This window comes from Dasypus novemcinctus, unplaced genomic scaffold, assembly GCF_030445035.2.
Source record: "Dasypus novemcinctus isolate mDasNov1 unplaced genomic scaffold, mDasNov1.1.hap2 scaffold_350, whole genome shotgun sequence".
Taxonomy (NCBI): Eukaryota; Metazoa; Chordata; class Mammalia; order Cingulata; family Dasypodidae; genus Dasypus; species Dasypus novemcinctus.
The window spans coordinates 75375-88758 of NW_026688314.1; the positions used below are offsets into that span (position 1 = coordinate 75375).

The window sequence follows — 13384 nt, forward strand, 5'->3', positions numbered from 1 at the left end:
TTAAGCCACTGGAAAGAGAGAAAAATGTGGCAACATTTGTGTTTTGTTTTGTTTCCATGCTAATTCTGATTGGGCTTACTTAACCAAGATAATAAAATTAATACGAAGTTTTTATCAAGGTCTAAAAGGAATTTTCAGTTTTAAATCAATAGTTTTCTCCAGAACTCCAAGTCTCAGTATAGTCTTACAGTAATAATCCAAAAATGTGTGTTAATAGTCTGTCTAAACTGCAAAATAAAAACTTAACTATATTTATGCTGCTCAAGTTATTTTAACTGATTGCTGATAACTAATAATGTTTCCAAGCACAAGCTTGCATATTACAGGCGACATGAATTCCAGAAGAAATCTTAAAAGGTACAATCTAAGATGTGATATATAACAGAGGATTTAAAAGCAGCTATACCAAGAAAGTAAGAATTATGAGTCAATTGTAAATAAATTGTATGTTTCTGTTAATGTGTTGTAATTGTTTTGTGTTTGTCTGTTCATTCAATGTCAGTGTATATTGTGATACCTCCAGATGGTAAATATAAATTAGTAGAAATTTTTAAAAGAGCTCTATTCAAATGGCCAAAAATTAAATAAGCACTTATATTAATAGTTAAGTTAATTATATTAATACATAAGTTTAAATGTTAATAAGGGAAACGGACTTTGGCCCAGTGGTTAGGGCGTCCGTCTACCATATGGGAGGTCCGCGGTTCAAACCCCGGGCCTCCTTGACCCGTGTGGAGCTGGCCCATGCACAGTGCTGATGCGCGCAAGGAGTGCCGTGACACGCAAGGGTGTCCCCCGCGTGGGGGAGCCCCACGCGCAAGGAGTGCGCCCATGAGGAAAGCCGCCCAGCGTGAAAAGAAAGAGCAGCCTGCCCAGGAATGGCGCCGCCCACACTTCCCGTGCCGCTGACAACAACAGAAGCGGACAAAGAAACAAGACGCAGCAAATAGACACCAAGAACAGACAACCAGGGGAGGGGGGGAAATTAAATAAATAAATAAATCTTTAAAAAAAAAAAATGTTAATAAGATATCTACAATGATAAAAATTGTAAGTCTTGATTAACAAAATTACTATGCCTTTTCATAGGGGATGGTTCTTGCCTAGATTGAAATGAATGGCTTGTTTTTCTTTGCAGGGTGGTGTGGGGGATGTGAAACTTGAATGAATGTTAAAGAGTTGGGTGTTTGTGGCAATGCTAGCTGAAATTTAATGGGTTTTGCAAGGGGGTGTGTTTTGTCCTAAAGTAGGATGGCTAATTTTTCATAAACTCTTGAAACTTAATTTGCATGTGGCAAGTTGTAGAAGGTATTGTGATAATTTTAAGTAAGGGAATGTGTTCTGTAAAGATAAAATTTGTCTAAAAATGATATAATTATAGTCTATATGGTTATAAATAATTATAAAAGGTCTTATAAAGCATTGTTTAAATTAAAGTGTTTAAGTGGCTATTTCCAAAAGGTCATTATTAAACAAACCTGAATTAATAATAATAATAATAAAAAGTAATTTTATAACAGGGAAGCTTGGCTGCAGTCAGCCTCCCTTGACAACTTGCTTTTAGGAAACTGTTTCTGATATTGCATGCTACTAAGTATTTAAAGTAAAGTTCATTATTTTAACAAGCTCATTTAGTGTTCACGGTATTATGTTATTAAAAGTTTGCTTGATAACTTTGTATGTAGGCTATATGGAATGTATTTTTATTATTAAGGAAACGGGATAATTTTGTCCTAAGATAAAATGATTGGTTATTAAGAAAGGGTAAAATATGGAAGAAAACCTGAGTGACCACTAAAAGTGCAGAAGGTTCGTGAAAAAGGAAATTTTATAGTTAAAGTTGAATAAGATTTGATGGGCCTATCTATAAAATTTTAAAGGCTTTAGTATCAAGTAGTATGCTGATGCAAAGTTGAAAATTTTTATTCTTTCTCAAGGCCTCTCATCATTAATCTGTTTTGGTAAAAGTTCTTATCCTCAATAATCGGTATACAAAGAAAGTCTGTCTTATCAAAATAGCTTCTTGTGCTTCTTCTGCTTATCATTTCCTCGGTGTTCCAAGAAAGGAAAGTTTTATCTCTTTTAAAGGAACATAATGTTCAAAACTGCTTTCTCAAAACCTAATCCTGAACAGTAGCCTTTTATTCCAAACTAATTATAAGAGATTTGTTCTTTTACCTTGAGAGAAAAATTAAAGTAATAATTAAGTTCTTTTAATATGTTATAAGTAAATAAAAGGTGTTTTACAGTGTTATAAAATTAACAAGTTTTTTCTTCCCTTAAACCCTCTATTAATTAAAGTCGTATGAACAAAAGGTTTCTATAAATGCTTAAAAGTGTATAAAGTTACCAATATTTCAGCATAATATTAAAGAGCAGTACAGTGTGGTTATTCATGGTTTTAATTATAATAAAAGAGTATGTGTCACAGAAGCAACCTCTTATCATAGATTAAAGTAACAACACTAGTATGCAGCAATTCCAAACACTGCTAGTTTGTTGCAAAAAGTTAAAGTCCAGCACAGCTATCACTTTGTTTTAAAACTTGCTAAGACTTTCTTTAGTGTCTTCTTACACAAATCAAGCCAGCTGCATTCCTCTATCTATAAAAAACCTAACAATGAACTTTTGCAGTGCTTTTCAGGACTATGTGCATGGCCTAACCATCTTGTACAGTATTTACTGATTGTAATAGTAATAAAAAAGCAGCATATGTTACTTCTTGAAAAGAACAGGCTTGGCAGACTCCATTCATGTCTGCTCAGCATACTGAACTTGCTGCCATCATTAAGGTGTTAACAATATTTAAGGAACCTTTGAATGTTGTCTCTAATTCTGAATATGTATGCCTTACTGTTTAGCATATTGGAACAGCTCATATCTTTGCTACTAATAAGTTATCTCAACTTTTCACTGACTTGCAACATCTCATCAGGTTAAAACAGCATCCTATTTACATTACTCACATACGCTCTCATACCTCTTTGCCTAGTCCTATGACAGCAAATAATGCTTGAGCTGATTTATTAGTAGGGTATTTACAAGGTGCTCATGCTCTAACTCACATTAATGCTAAAGGTGTGTGAAATAAATATCAAAAGTTAACAAAACTACAGGCACAAAAATTATTCTTTCTTGTCCTACTTGTGGACCACTAACAGTGGTGCCTTTTCAAGCTGGAACTAATCCCGGAGGCCTGACTCCTAATCAATTATGGCAGATGGGTGTTACTCACATACCATCCTTTAGTAAACTACAATATGTTCATGTTTATATTGACACTTATTCTCATTTTATGTACACTGCTGCTCAAAGTAAGGAACAGTTGCATCATGTTCGTTCACATCTATAGTCTGCTTTTGCTGTAATGGGATGCCCTCTAAACATTAATAATACACCTTACATTAGTAAATCCTTTGAATCTTTCCTTTTAAAATATGGTATTCAATATGTTGCTAATATTTCTTATAATCCTACAGGTCAAGCCATAGTTGAATGCAACCATCATACCCTAAAAACTATGCTTTTAAAACAAAAAGGGGGAAATAATGTTATTAAGACACCAAAAGATTAATTAGCAAAAGCTTTATTTACTTTACATTTTCTTAATGTTTATAATTCATTAACACCTGTGGAATGTCACTCTGGAAAATGTCAAACATCTACAGTAGACACAGGAAATGAAGATCAACCAATATTCTAGAAAGATATTTTAAGCAATGAATGGAAAAAAGCAGGATTAAAGTAAGGGGTGAGGCTATGCTCTTATCATTTCAGAAAATGGAGAACAAATTTAGTTATCACTGAAAAGGATTAAACCCCAGAATGAAGAGATGGAGTCTTCTACAACTTCTGATGATGGTGATCGTAAGTAATAAGGAAGCTGCCAGTAATTACACTTATTAGGCCTTTATACCTAAAGCCCCATTACTTAGAGTGTTAACCTGGAAAAATCCATTCTTTCATATATATCTGAATAAAACCCATATATTCCCTAAACCAATTGATAATCAATTGCCAATTAAACCCTATAAAGAAAGACAAAGAATTGATAATCTCATATTACCATTTGATTATCAACCCTTATGCATTAGTAACCATCCTTCCTGTATGTAGGTTAAAAATCAGACCATAATTATCTTCAAAAATAGTAATATTCAGTTTATTGTGACTTTGTTTCCCTCTTACAATTTAATCATAACCAAGAATCCTACTCATGATTGTCGGAAAATTAACTATAACCCAAAAGTGCTCTATTCTATAAAAATGAGGCCTTGCATCCTAATAGCCAGTACCCCGCAACTAACATACTATGGAGAAGGCAAACTAAAAATTTTACTATCCGCATCTGTGTCAAAGAGAGCCGCCTTCCTCCCTATATTGGTAAAAAATTAGCCTCACAGGTTCAGTCACTGCAGCTGCCACGGCAGGTGGTGCTCTTGGTCATGGCCTCATCAGCTTGCAATACTTTAAACAAGAATGACAAATTAGCCTAGAATCCAGTGCACAGTCTCTTGACTCTCTGCAGTGGCAACTAACATCCCTCGCCCAAGTAGTCCTTCAAAACTGCAGGGCCCTTAACTTACAGCTGAAAAAGGGGGGAACCTGCCTTTTCCTCCAGGAGGAATGCTGCTACTATATAAATGAATCTGGTATTGTTGAGGAAAATGCTAAGAAATAGTGAGAATTGGGGGAAGGAATACTGCCCTCCCAATCAACCTCTCCTTATCTGCCTGGCTCACCTCCCCCTTTGTAATGTGGCTAGGTCCCCTCCTCAGCCCCCTAATCACTCTCCTTTTAATCTGTGCATTTGCACCTTGCCTCCTTAAATTCCTCCAAGAAAGGATGAAGCAAATTTCTGCCTATGTGATGTATCTTGCTGCTGTTCATCAATACCAGCCTATCCAGACCGAAGAACAAACAACCAACCTTTGAAAATGCAAATCTCTTATGTTGCCTCATCACCAACCTGTACCCTAATGGCGTTTCCTTGCCTGTCCTCCCTGCCCATGGTCACAACTGCCCCTATTGCAGCTAACCCTTCTTTGTTTAATTAATATCACTGAACAGCTTCAGTAAGGAAAACAGCTTCAGTGAGGAGTTTAGTGGTTCAAATGAGCAGCAGGTGCCCTAGCCAAACAAGACCAGGGTGGGTGTGGCCTCACCCACTAATCTCAGTACATCATGCATGTCATGTGTGGTGTAGAGCTCCTTGTTATAGCTTGTTATATTTGCAAGTCATTTATCACTGAGGCGCTGGTCTGGTTAGCCAACGACGGGCAACTGGGCTGACCCATCAGTCAACCTAAGACAGATGTGGCCTTTTGCTGCCATGATTCCCAATGACAGGTAAGACTGATCACTTAACAGGTGCAGCCCCAACCTAAGACAGGCACAGCCCCCTCAGTACGGGAGCACCTTGCAGCTGCACATCACCACTGAGCATAAGCCCTGCCCTAACATGAGCCATCACCAGCTGTTCTTCACTTCAGTTCCTAACATATTAAACAGAGAAGGGGGACCTGTGGGGAGCCACCCACTGTGAAATCTATTTACATCCTCCAACAACATGGGCGGATTTCACAAGTACCTCAGCCCTGCCCCGCCATTTCCTTCTTCTTCTTCCTCCTTGTTTCTTTGTTCTCCCCTTCCCACCACAACTCTGGTAACCACAGCAGCACGCAGGTGCAAGGTGCGAAAATCTGCAGACTTGGCACAAATTTTCAGCCAATTCCCTCCTTGGATGCCTGCCACCCACAAGACCAACCTATCACCCATGGACACATTCCCTTCCCTCAGTATATATTCCCATGTTCTACCCCCAAGAAATGAGTCTTGATCAGAATCCTGTCTTGCCTCCATTCTTCTCATTCCCTGCCCCCACTTCTTCCCACAGGCCCCTGGAATCCACCCCCACTGGATCGGACAGCTAATATCTGTAGTTCAGGGAAGCAGATGTGGTTCAAGTGATAAGGCTTCCACCTACCATATAGGAGAACCTGGGTTTGATCTCTGGGGCCTCCTGGTAAAAAAGAGAAAGTGAGCCTGTATGGTGAGCCAGTGCCTATGTAGTGAGCCAAGTGCCCTCATGGTGAGCTGTGTGCCCATGTGCTGAGCCGATTGTCCATGTGAATGCCCATGTGCTGAGCCAGTGCCCATAAAGGGATGCAGTGCCCACACAGTAAGCCAAGTGCCCATGTGTTAAGCCAAGTGCCTGTGTGAGTACCTATGCAGTGAGCTAGTGCTCACATGGTGAGCTGAGTGCCTCTATGGTGAGCCAGTGCCTGCTTAGGTGAGTCACACAGTAAGATGATGATGCAACAAAAGAGAAACAAAGGGGAAAGTCAAAGTGAAGGGCAGCAGAGACCAGGAACTGATGTGGCACATGAGAAAGGGTACCTCTCTCCACCTCAGAGGTCCCCAGGACTGAGTCCTAGTGAATCCTAGAGGAGAAAGATGAGAAGACAAGACAAAAATGCAGAAGGTCATACAGTGAATGGGCACAGACAGTAAGAACAGTAGGATGGAGGTGGGGCTGGGGCTGGGGGAGGAGAAGAAAAAATATAATTATGCTGTAGTCTAATCTTTAAAAATATTTATAATTCATACCATCATATAATAAGTGCTGTACTCAAATTTTAAAAAGGACAAATCTGAGAAAGGAACATTTCTATCTTAGACAAAAACAGATGACTTCACCTCAACATTAGATGGGACCTCCTCAACCACCCTGTCACTAGAAGGCTCCTCTACTAGGTCTTCCATGGGAGCTAGGGGGACACAGAGTAATGGTCAGTACACTGGGGTGCAGCTCCTGCATTACTCAGGGCACTTTGCTTTGCCCAGACAAGAGGCTACAATGTGCAAACAAGGATGGTGGAGCTACCCAGAAACCCTTCATGTAGGAGAGAGAGACAAAGGAGAGAGTGGAATGTAATCAGAATAGAATCCTTGGCTTTGTAGCTGAAGACAATCTAAGTCAATGTGAAATAGTTCATGTATAAGTTCTACTGAACTATACAGTATGATGATATACATCCAACCTATTCTGAAGTCCAAGGAAATCGTCAGTATCACACTGACTTTAAGAAATACTGCTTCAGCCTCACAGCCTTGTTGACTTTTAATATCCCATCCATTCTAGAGGATTTTTTAAAAATTTCAATGAGATAGCTATGTAATAGAAAATTTGCCAGTTTACCCATTTTTACAGCATGTACAATTTACTTGAATCAATTACATTTACAGTGTTTTGTAACTGTCACCAAACATTCAATTCCAAAACTTTCTCATTACCTGAAACAGAAACTCTGTAATTATTAGCTATTAAGCCCATTCTACTTTCTGCTAGTCCCTAGTAATAAACTCTAATCTCCTATCAGTTTCTGTGAATTTACTTTTTCTTAGCTTTCAAATAATTGCAATCACCAACTGTTTTACTTTTGTGCCTGCCTTATTCAGTACATTTTTAAGGGTCATGCATATAGTAGTATGTATCAGAACTTCAATACTTTTTATGGCTCAATTATATTCCATTGTATGGATATGCCACTTTTAAAAAAACTCATTCCTCTATATGAGCACACTTAGGTGGTTTCCAGCTTTTGGGTATTGCAAATAATGCTGCAATAAATATTGGTTTTGAGTACCTCTTTCAGCCTCTGTTTTTAATTCTTTAATATATAAACCTAATAGGTAGCTGTCATATAGTAGTCCTAGATTTAGCTTTTTGAGGGAATGTCAAACTATTTCCCGAATTGGCTGCTTTATTTTAGATTCCTATCACCAATATATGGGGACTCCAGTTTACTCATATCCACATCTCTATTTGTTATTTTCTAGTTTTGTTTCTTTCTAAAATATTAGCCACCCTACTTATTAAAAATGGAATCTCCATTTCCTTAAAGACTAAGCCTCTTCAACTGCTGCTGGGAAAGTGGAATGGTGCAGCCATTTTGGAGGATGATTTGGCAGTGCTCAAAAGGGTTATTATAGAATTGCCATATGATTGTGCAATCCCACTACTGGGTATATATGCATAAGAATTGTGACCAGCAACAAATGAATGGATAAGCAAATATGGTTTATATATACAATGGAATATTACTCAGCTGTAGGAAGGAATGGCATGTTGATATATGTGACAACATAGATGAATCTTGACCTTATGTTGAGTGAAGTAAGCCAGTCACTAAAGGCAAATACTTCTTTTTTTTTTTTTTAAGATTTATTTATTTAATTTCCCCCCCTCCCCTGGTTGTCTGTTCTTGGTGTCTATTTGCTGCGACTTGTTTCTTTGTCCGCTTCTGTTGTCGTCAGCGGCTTGGGAAGTGTGGGCAGCGCCATTCCTGGGCAGGCTGCACTTTCTTTTCACGCTGGGCGGCTCTCCTTATGGGTGCACTCCTTGCGCGTGGGGCTCCCCCAGGGGGGGACACCCTTGCGTGACACGGCACTCCTTGCGCGCATCAGCGCTGTGCATGGCCAGCTCCACACAGTCAAGGAGGCCCGGGGTTTGAACCGCGGACCTCCCATATGGTAGACGGACGCCCTAACCACTGGGCCAAAGTCCGTTTCCCCAAATACTTCTTGACCTCACTGATATGACCTAAGTTTATTTAGGAGACTCACAGAGAGTCTGGAAGATAGATTGAAGGAGACAGAAAGGGAGTTGAGTGTGGTGAACCAAGCTCAATATGGGCAGAGCCTATGATAAGGCAGAAAGGGGTGGTTTGGCAGAGGATGGGGTGATGGTGATGCAGGGATATGAGTGGGTTGATGGAACTGGAATGGAAGGGTGAGCATGGTGGAGGTATTTAATTTGGACTGTATGGAATTGTGGAAGTCTTGGAGGAAGGAACAAGTGTACTTGGGATTTGTTCGTTTGTGTTGGGACTACAAGGATGGGAATGTTTTTTTGGCAAATACAGCAGGTAGGTCACTGGTGCAGTGTACCGGTGCTAGGGGGGCATATAGAAAAGGATGCCCCTGGGGTGTGCTTCAAAGGAATATGAATGTGTTCATCTTGTCATAAGGTGTTATATCAGTGGATGGAGACCCACAAACAATGAGAAAATATTAAAATTCCATCCTAGGAATCCTGCTGTATACTCAAAGAGAGGGGCAAGAATCTCTAGAGTACATGGGCAGTGCCAAATAAAAGCAGACCAGTATGTCAAAGCCTCATTATTAATGCATAAGACTATGAACCTTATTCTTGGAAAATTGAAACTTAGTGGCTAACATAGGTTCTGAGGGAAGAAGGTGGGAAGAATAGATGGATCATAGGGCATTTTGAGGGCATTGGAACTGTTCTGTGTGATTTTGCAATGATGGATACAGATGATTGTACATTGTGTGAAAACGTATAAAAGTATGATGCAAAGTGTAAACCATAACATAAACCATTGACCATTGTTTGTAGCAATGCTTCCGTTTTTTTTTTCAATTGTAGCAGATGAACCCTACTCATGTATGATATTGCTAATAGGAATAAATATGAGATGGGAAGGGGTGCAGTATATGGGAATCACCTATATATTCTTCTATTTTCTTCTCTCTTTTTTTAGGTACCAGGACCAGGGAGTGAAACCCAGACTTTGTAAGTGGGAAGCCAGTAGTCAACCACTGAGCCACATCAGTTCCTTTGAGTTGTTTTTGTGTGTGTGTTTGCTTTTTTCATTTTTTGTTTGTCTTTGTTTTTAGGAGGCACTGGGAATCATACTGGGACCTCCCATGTGGAGAGCAGGCATTCAAACATTTAAGCCACATCTGCTCATTCCCTATATTTTTGATGTGACATTTCTGTAACCTAAAGCTTCTTTGAAGATAAAGTGAAAAAAAATAAGACGTTGGGGGAAGATACAGATGAAATTGTAAGTATACATAAAAAATAACAGATATTAAGGTGATGAAAGTCACAATGCAAAAAACTTTTGACTTTCTTTATGGGGAGGTTTTGAACTACACAAAAGTTACAGCTATGGCAGGGGAGGTCTACTGGTGCAGGGTGACAGTGAGGGACAGATGTGTGGGGAGGGGTGCACCTCAGGCATGCCTCTAGGGATTATGAATGTGTCCATATGGTCATGGGGTGTTATCTCAGTAGATGGAACCCATACAATAACCAACAAAACTTTCAATTCCCATTCTTGGAGCCCTGCTACATTTTCTAATACAGTGGCAAGAATATCAATACATCATCAGAACCTAGCTAAAAGAGGACAGACCAATATGCCAGGCCCTTGATATTAATGCTGGTAGTTATGAACTTCATTCTTGTAAAATTGAAACTTAGCCTAGTGATATATACTGCCTAAGAGTTACCTTCTGAAAATGTGTATGTTGCTCAAATGTGGCCTCTCTCTAAGCCAAACTCAGCATAGAAGTCTGCTTTCTCCCCAGCATGGGACATTACTCCCAAGGATGGGCCCCCTTGGCACTGAGGGATTGTTACCAATTGCCAACTAGAGATACATTTGTAAAAAGACCTTGACCAAGAGAGGGAATATTAAATACAAATGAGTGTTTATGGCTAGGATACTTCAATATGAGTCAGGAAGTCATTCCAGAGGAAAGTTTAGGCAAGTCATAGGAGGATCTCTGTGGCTGCCACAGTAAATAATGCCTCAGGCAGGAGTATTCCTGAGGGCTCTAAAGACATCTGGACATTCTAGCCAGGGCAGATATCCCCAGGAAATTGGCAACCCGTCAGTGGGCCTTACCTTGGAAACTATGGACCATGGTTAGTAGCAGTGCTTCAAGATTTATAAAAAATATCCCACATTAATGAAAGATGTTTTTAATGGGTAAAGTGTGAGGGGGTGGAGGTGGGGTATATGGGAATCCCACCTAATTTTGCTTTAACTTTCATGTAATCTAAAATTTCCTTAAAAGTAAAGGGAAAAAAGACCATGAGTACATATAGGTAAAGCCCTTAGAAAACTGTGGTACAGTGTCAATTTTATATGAATACTCAATTACTCAATCCAAAAGGACGTGCAAAAACTTAACTGTTGTTACTTGAGACACAGAACCTAGAGGGCTAAAGAAAATGGAGCGTAGGTCAATCAGATTTCAATATACAGTCCTGCATACATTTTAAATTTCTTATTAATGCATTATTTTTGCTGCTATTTTGTATGAAAACCCTACTGTCCCAAATTGTGGAATACAACAATTTCAGTAGGTTTTTGTATCACATCTTTAGCAATCCAGACAGGCACATTGATGAGGTCCATTTGTGCTTTCTGGAGTCTGAAGCTTCAATGCAGTGTCATGGCTATAGGTAGGCTGGAAATATCTGGGCTAATTTCACCCATGACTGCTCAGAAGTTATATTTTGCCTAGAAGCCTCTGTGAGCCTTCCACATGTATCTGTTACAGCAGCACCTTACTTCCCAGCACTATATGTGTTTAGTTTCTTAGCACTTCTATAATACATTGCCACAGACTGGGTGGTTTGAGAACACAAACTTAAACCTTCACAATTCTAAGGACAAAAAGTCCAGCATTAATGTGTCCACAGCACCATACTCTGTGTCTCTCTCTGAAGATCCTTGCTAGGAACCATTCCTTGACTCTTCCAGCTTCTGGTGGCTCCAGGTGTCCTGGCTCCTGGCAGCATGACTCTAATCTCTTCCTCATCTTCACCTGGCCTGCTTCTCCAGTGTTGGTCCATCTTCACACAGCCTTCTCCTCTCTGTCTCTTCCCTTCTTGTAAGTGCACAAGTTGTATTATATTGCAGTTCACCCTGATTCAGTAGACCTCATCTTAATCACATCTGCAAACATCTTATTTCCAAAAGTGGTCACACTCACAGGTACCAAGGTTTTCTCCGTGTAATTTGGAGGGACACAATTCAACCACTGATGTTCTGTCATGGTAGGTACATAACAATATGCCTTTGTCAAAATGCACAAAGCTGAGGATTAGGAAGAGCGAGCCTCCAAAACACTGTATCAATACTGTCCCTTCAATTGTTCATACCACAGTGATGAGAGTTATTAACAGGGGAAACTGCTGGCTCTAGACTGGGAGGGTGGCAGGGGAATATGTGGGAATTGTTTGTATTCTCCACAGTTTTTTATGTGAATCTAAAACTTCTCTTAAAAATATATCAGATTTTTAATAATCTCACAGCACTTTTTCAGAAGATAACTCTTCCTACTAATGTTCAGATATAGACTGACCAAACATTAACTTAAAATACAATCTACCAGTAAATGTGAACCAACTTTAGTTGTAACTACATTTTTAATTATGTGGTTGTGGCACTACTGACTCATTACTAAAAGCAAAATTTCACATGTGAATTAAGAAAACTCTCATGGCTTAACCTTTTTAAAGGTTTTTCTCAATATGGAATACTTAGTATCTACAGTCAACATTACTGATGCAATAAAATAATTGCATTTCTACTGTACTGTCTGTGGAATACTTTCTAGGGAATGTTTGAGGACACTTCCTTTTCTTTCGCCAGATGCTGATTTTGAGGTTCCCAACTGAATGGGATTGTCAGATAGTAGATTTTTTGGACTGGGTAGCAAATTTTCTTTTTTCATGCTTGAGACAAGAACTGGGAAAGGCATTCACAACAGAACTCTCAGGTGACATCTTACCAACAGATGAATGTAGGAAATCATTATTAATTTATTTACAGTTCACACTATGATCCCTTATTTACAGTCTACACAGGTGTCCCACTTGAGTAAAAGGTGGGTTTCAAAAAAAGTTGTAGTTTGGGGTTCAGTTTAGACACCCAAAAGACAGATGTAGGGTACTTTATATAGATGACACAGCATAGGAAGGCAGCAGAGCACAGTGACCAAAAGCATGGGTGCCAAGGTCTGGTCAACTGTATTCAAATCTCATTCAGAGGCCACCCAAAACAGGGAACATTATGTAAACTCTTTATGTGTCCAGTTTTCCATGCTGTCTTTTGAAGATTTTAGCCAGACCTGCTTATTAGTATGTATTATGAGACTAAAAATAAGCAAATGTAAGGAAATCCTTAAGAAAAATGCCCAATATATCATAAAAGCCCCAGAAGAGTTCACTTATTAAATGTTGGGAGGAATTTCAAGAAACTTGCTAGTACTTCCCTCCAGAGTGGGTGCCTGATGGTTCTAGGACAAGGGGGATGGACACTGACTTTCAGCCCTCAGTGGGGTGATCCTTTACAGCTCACAGAGAACACGTGCTCTGTTCTGAGATCCCACATCAACCCTGTGTGGTCAACAACACTGCTGAGTGAATGATTCTAGTCAGGAAATGTAGTCAGTGCCCCCACTCAGCAGATTCTGGGTTTACAAGTTACCTCCCAGGAGCTGTGGAGAAAGGCCTGCCAACTACTTTATTACAGGAGAGAGAGTGGTTCAAACCCTC

The 13384-nt window shown here is 39.5% G+C and overlaps 1 long non-coding RNA gene across 2 annotated transcripts; it reads left to right on the forward strand.

Annotated features, from left to right (window-relative positions):
* The first annotated feature begins 2705 nt into the window (after positions 1-2705).
* Positions 2706-9991, forward strand: LOC131277732 (uncharacterized). Of its 2 annotated transcripts, none has more exons than XR_009184844.2 (3): positions 2706-3867; positions 9567-9598; positions 9703-9991. It is a non-coding gene; the product is annotated as an uncharacterized lncRNA (long non-coding RNA). The 2 variants fall into 2 exon arrangements; XR_009184843.2 differs by lacking the exon at positions 2706-3867 and adding an exon at positions 6422-6509.
* Positions 9992-13384: the final 3393 nt, after the last annotated feature.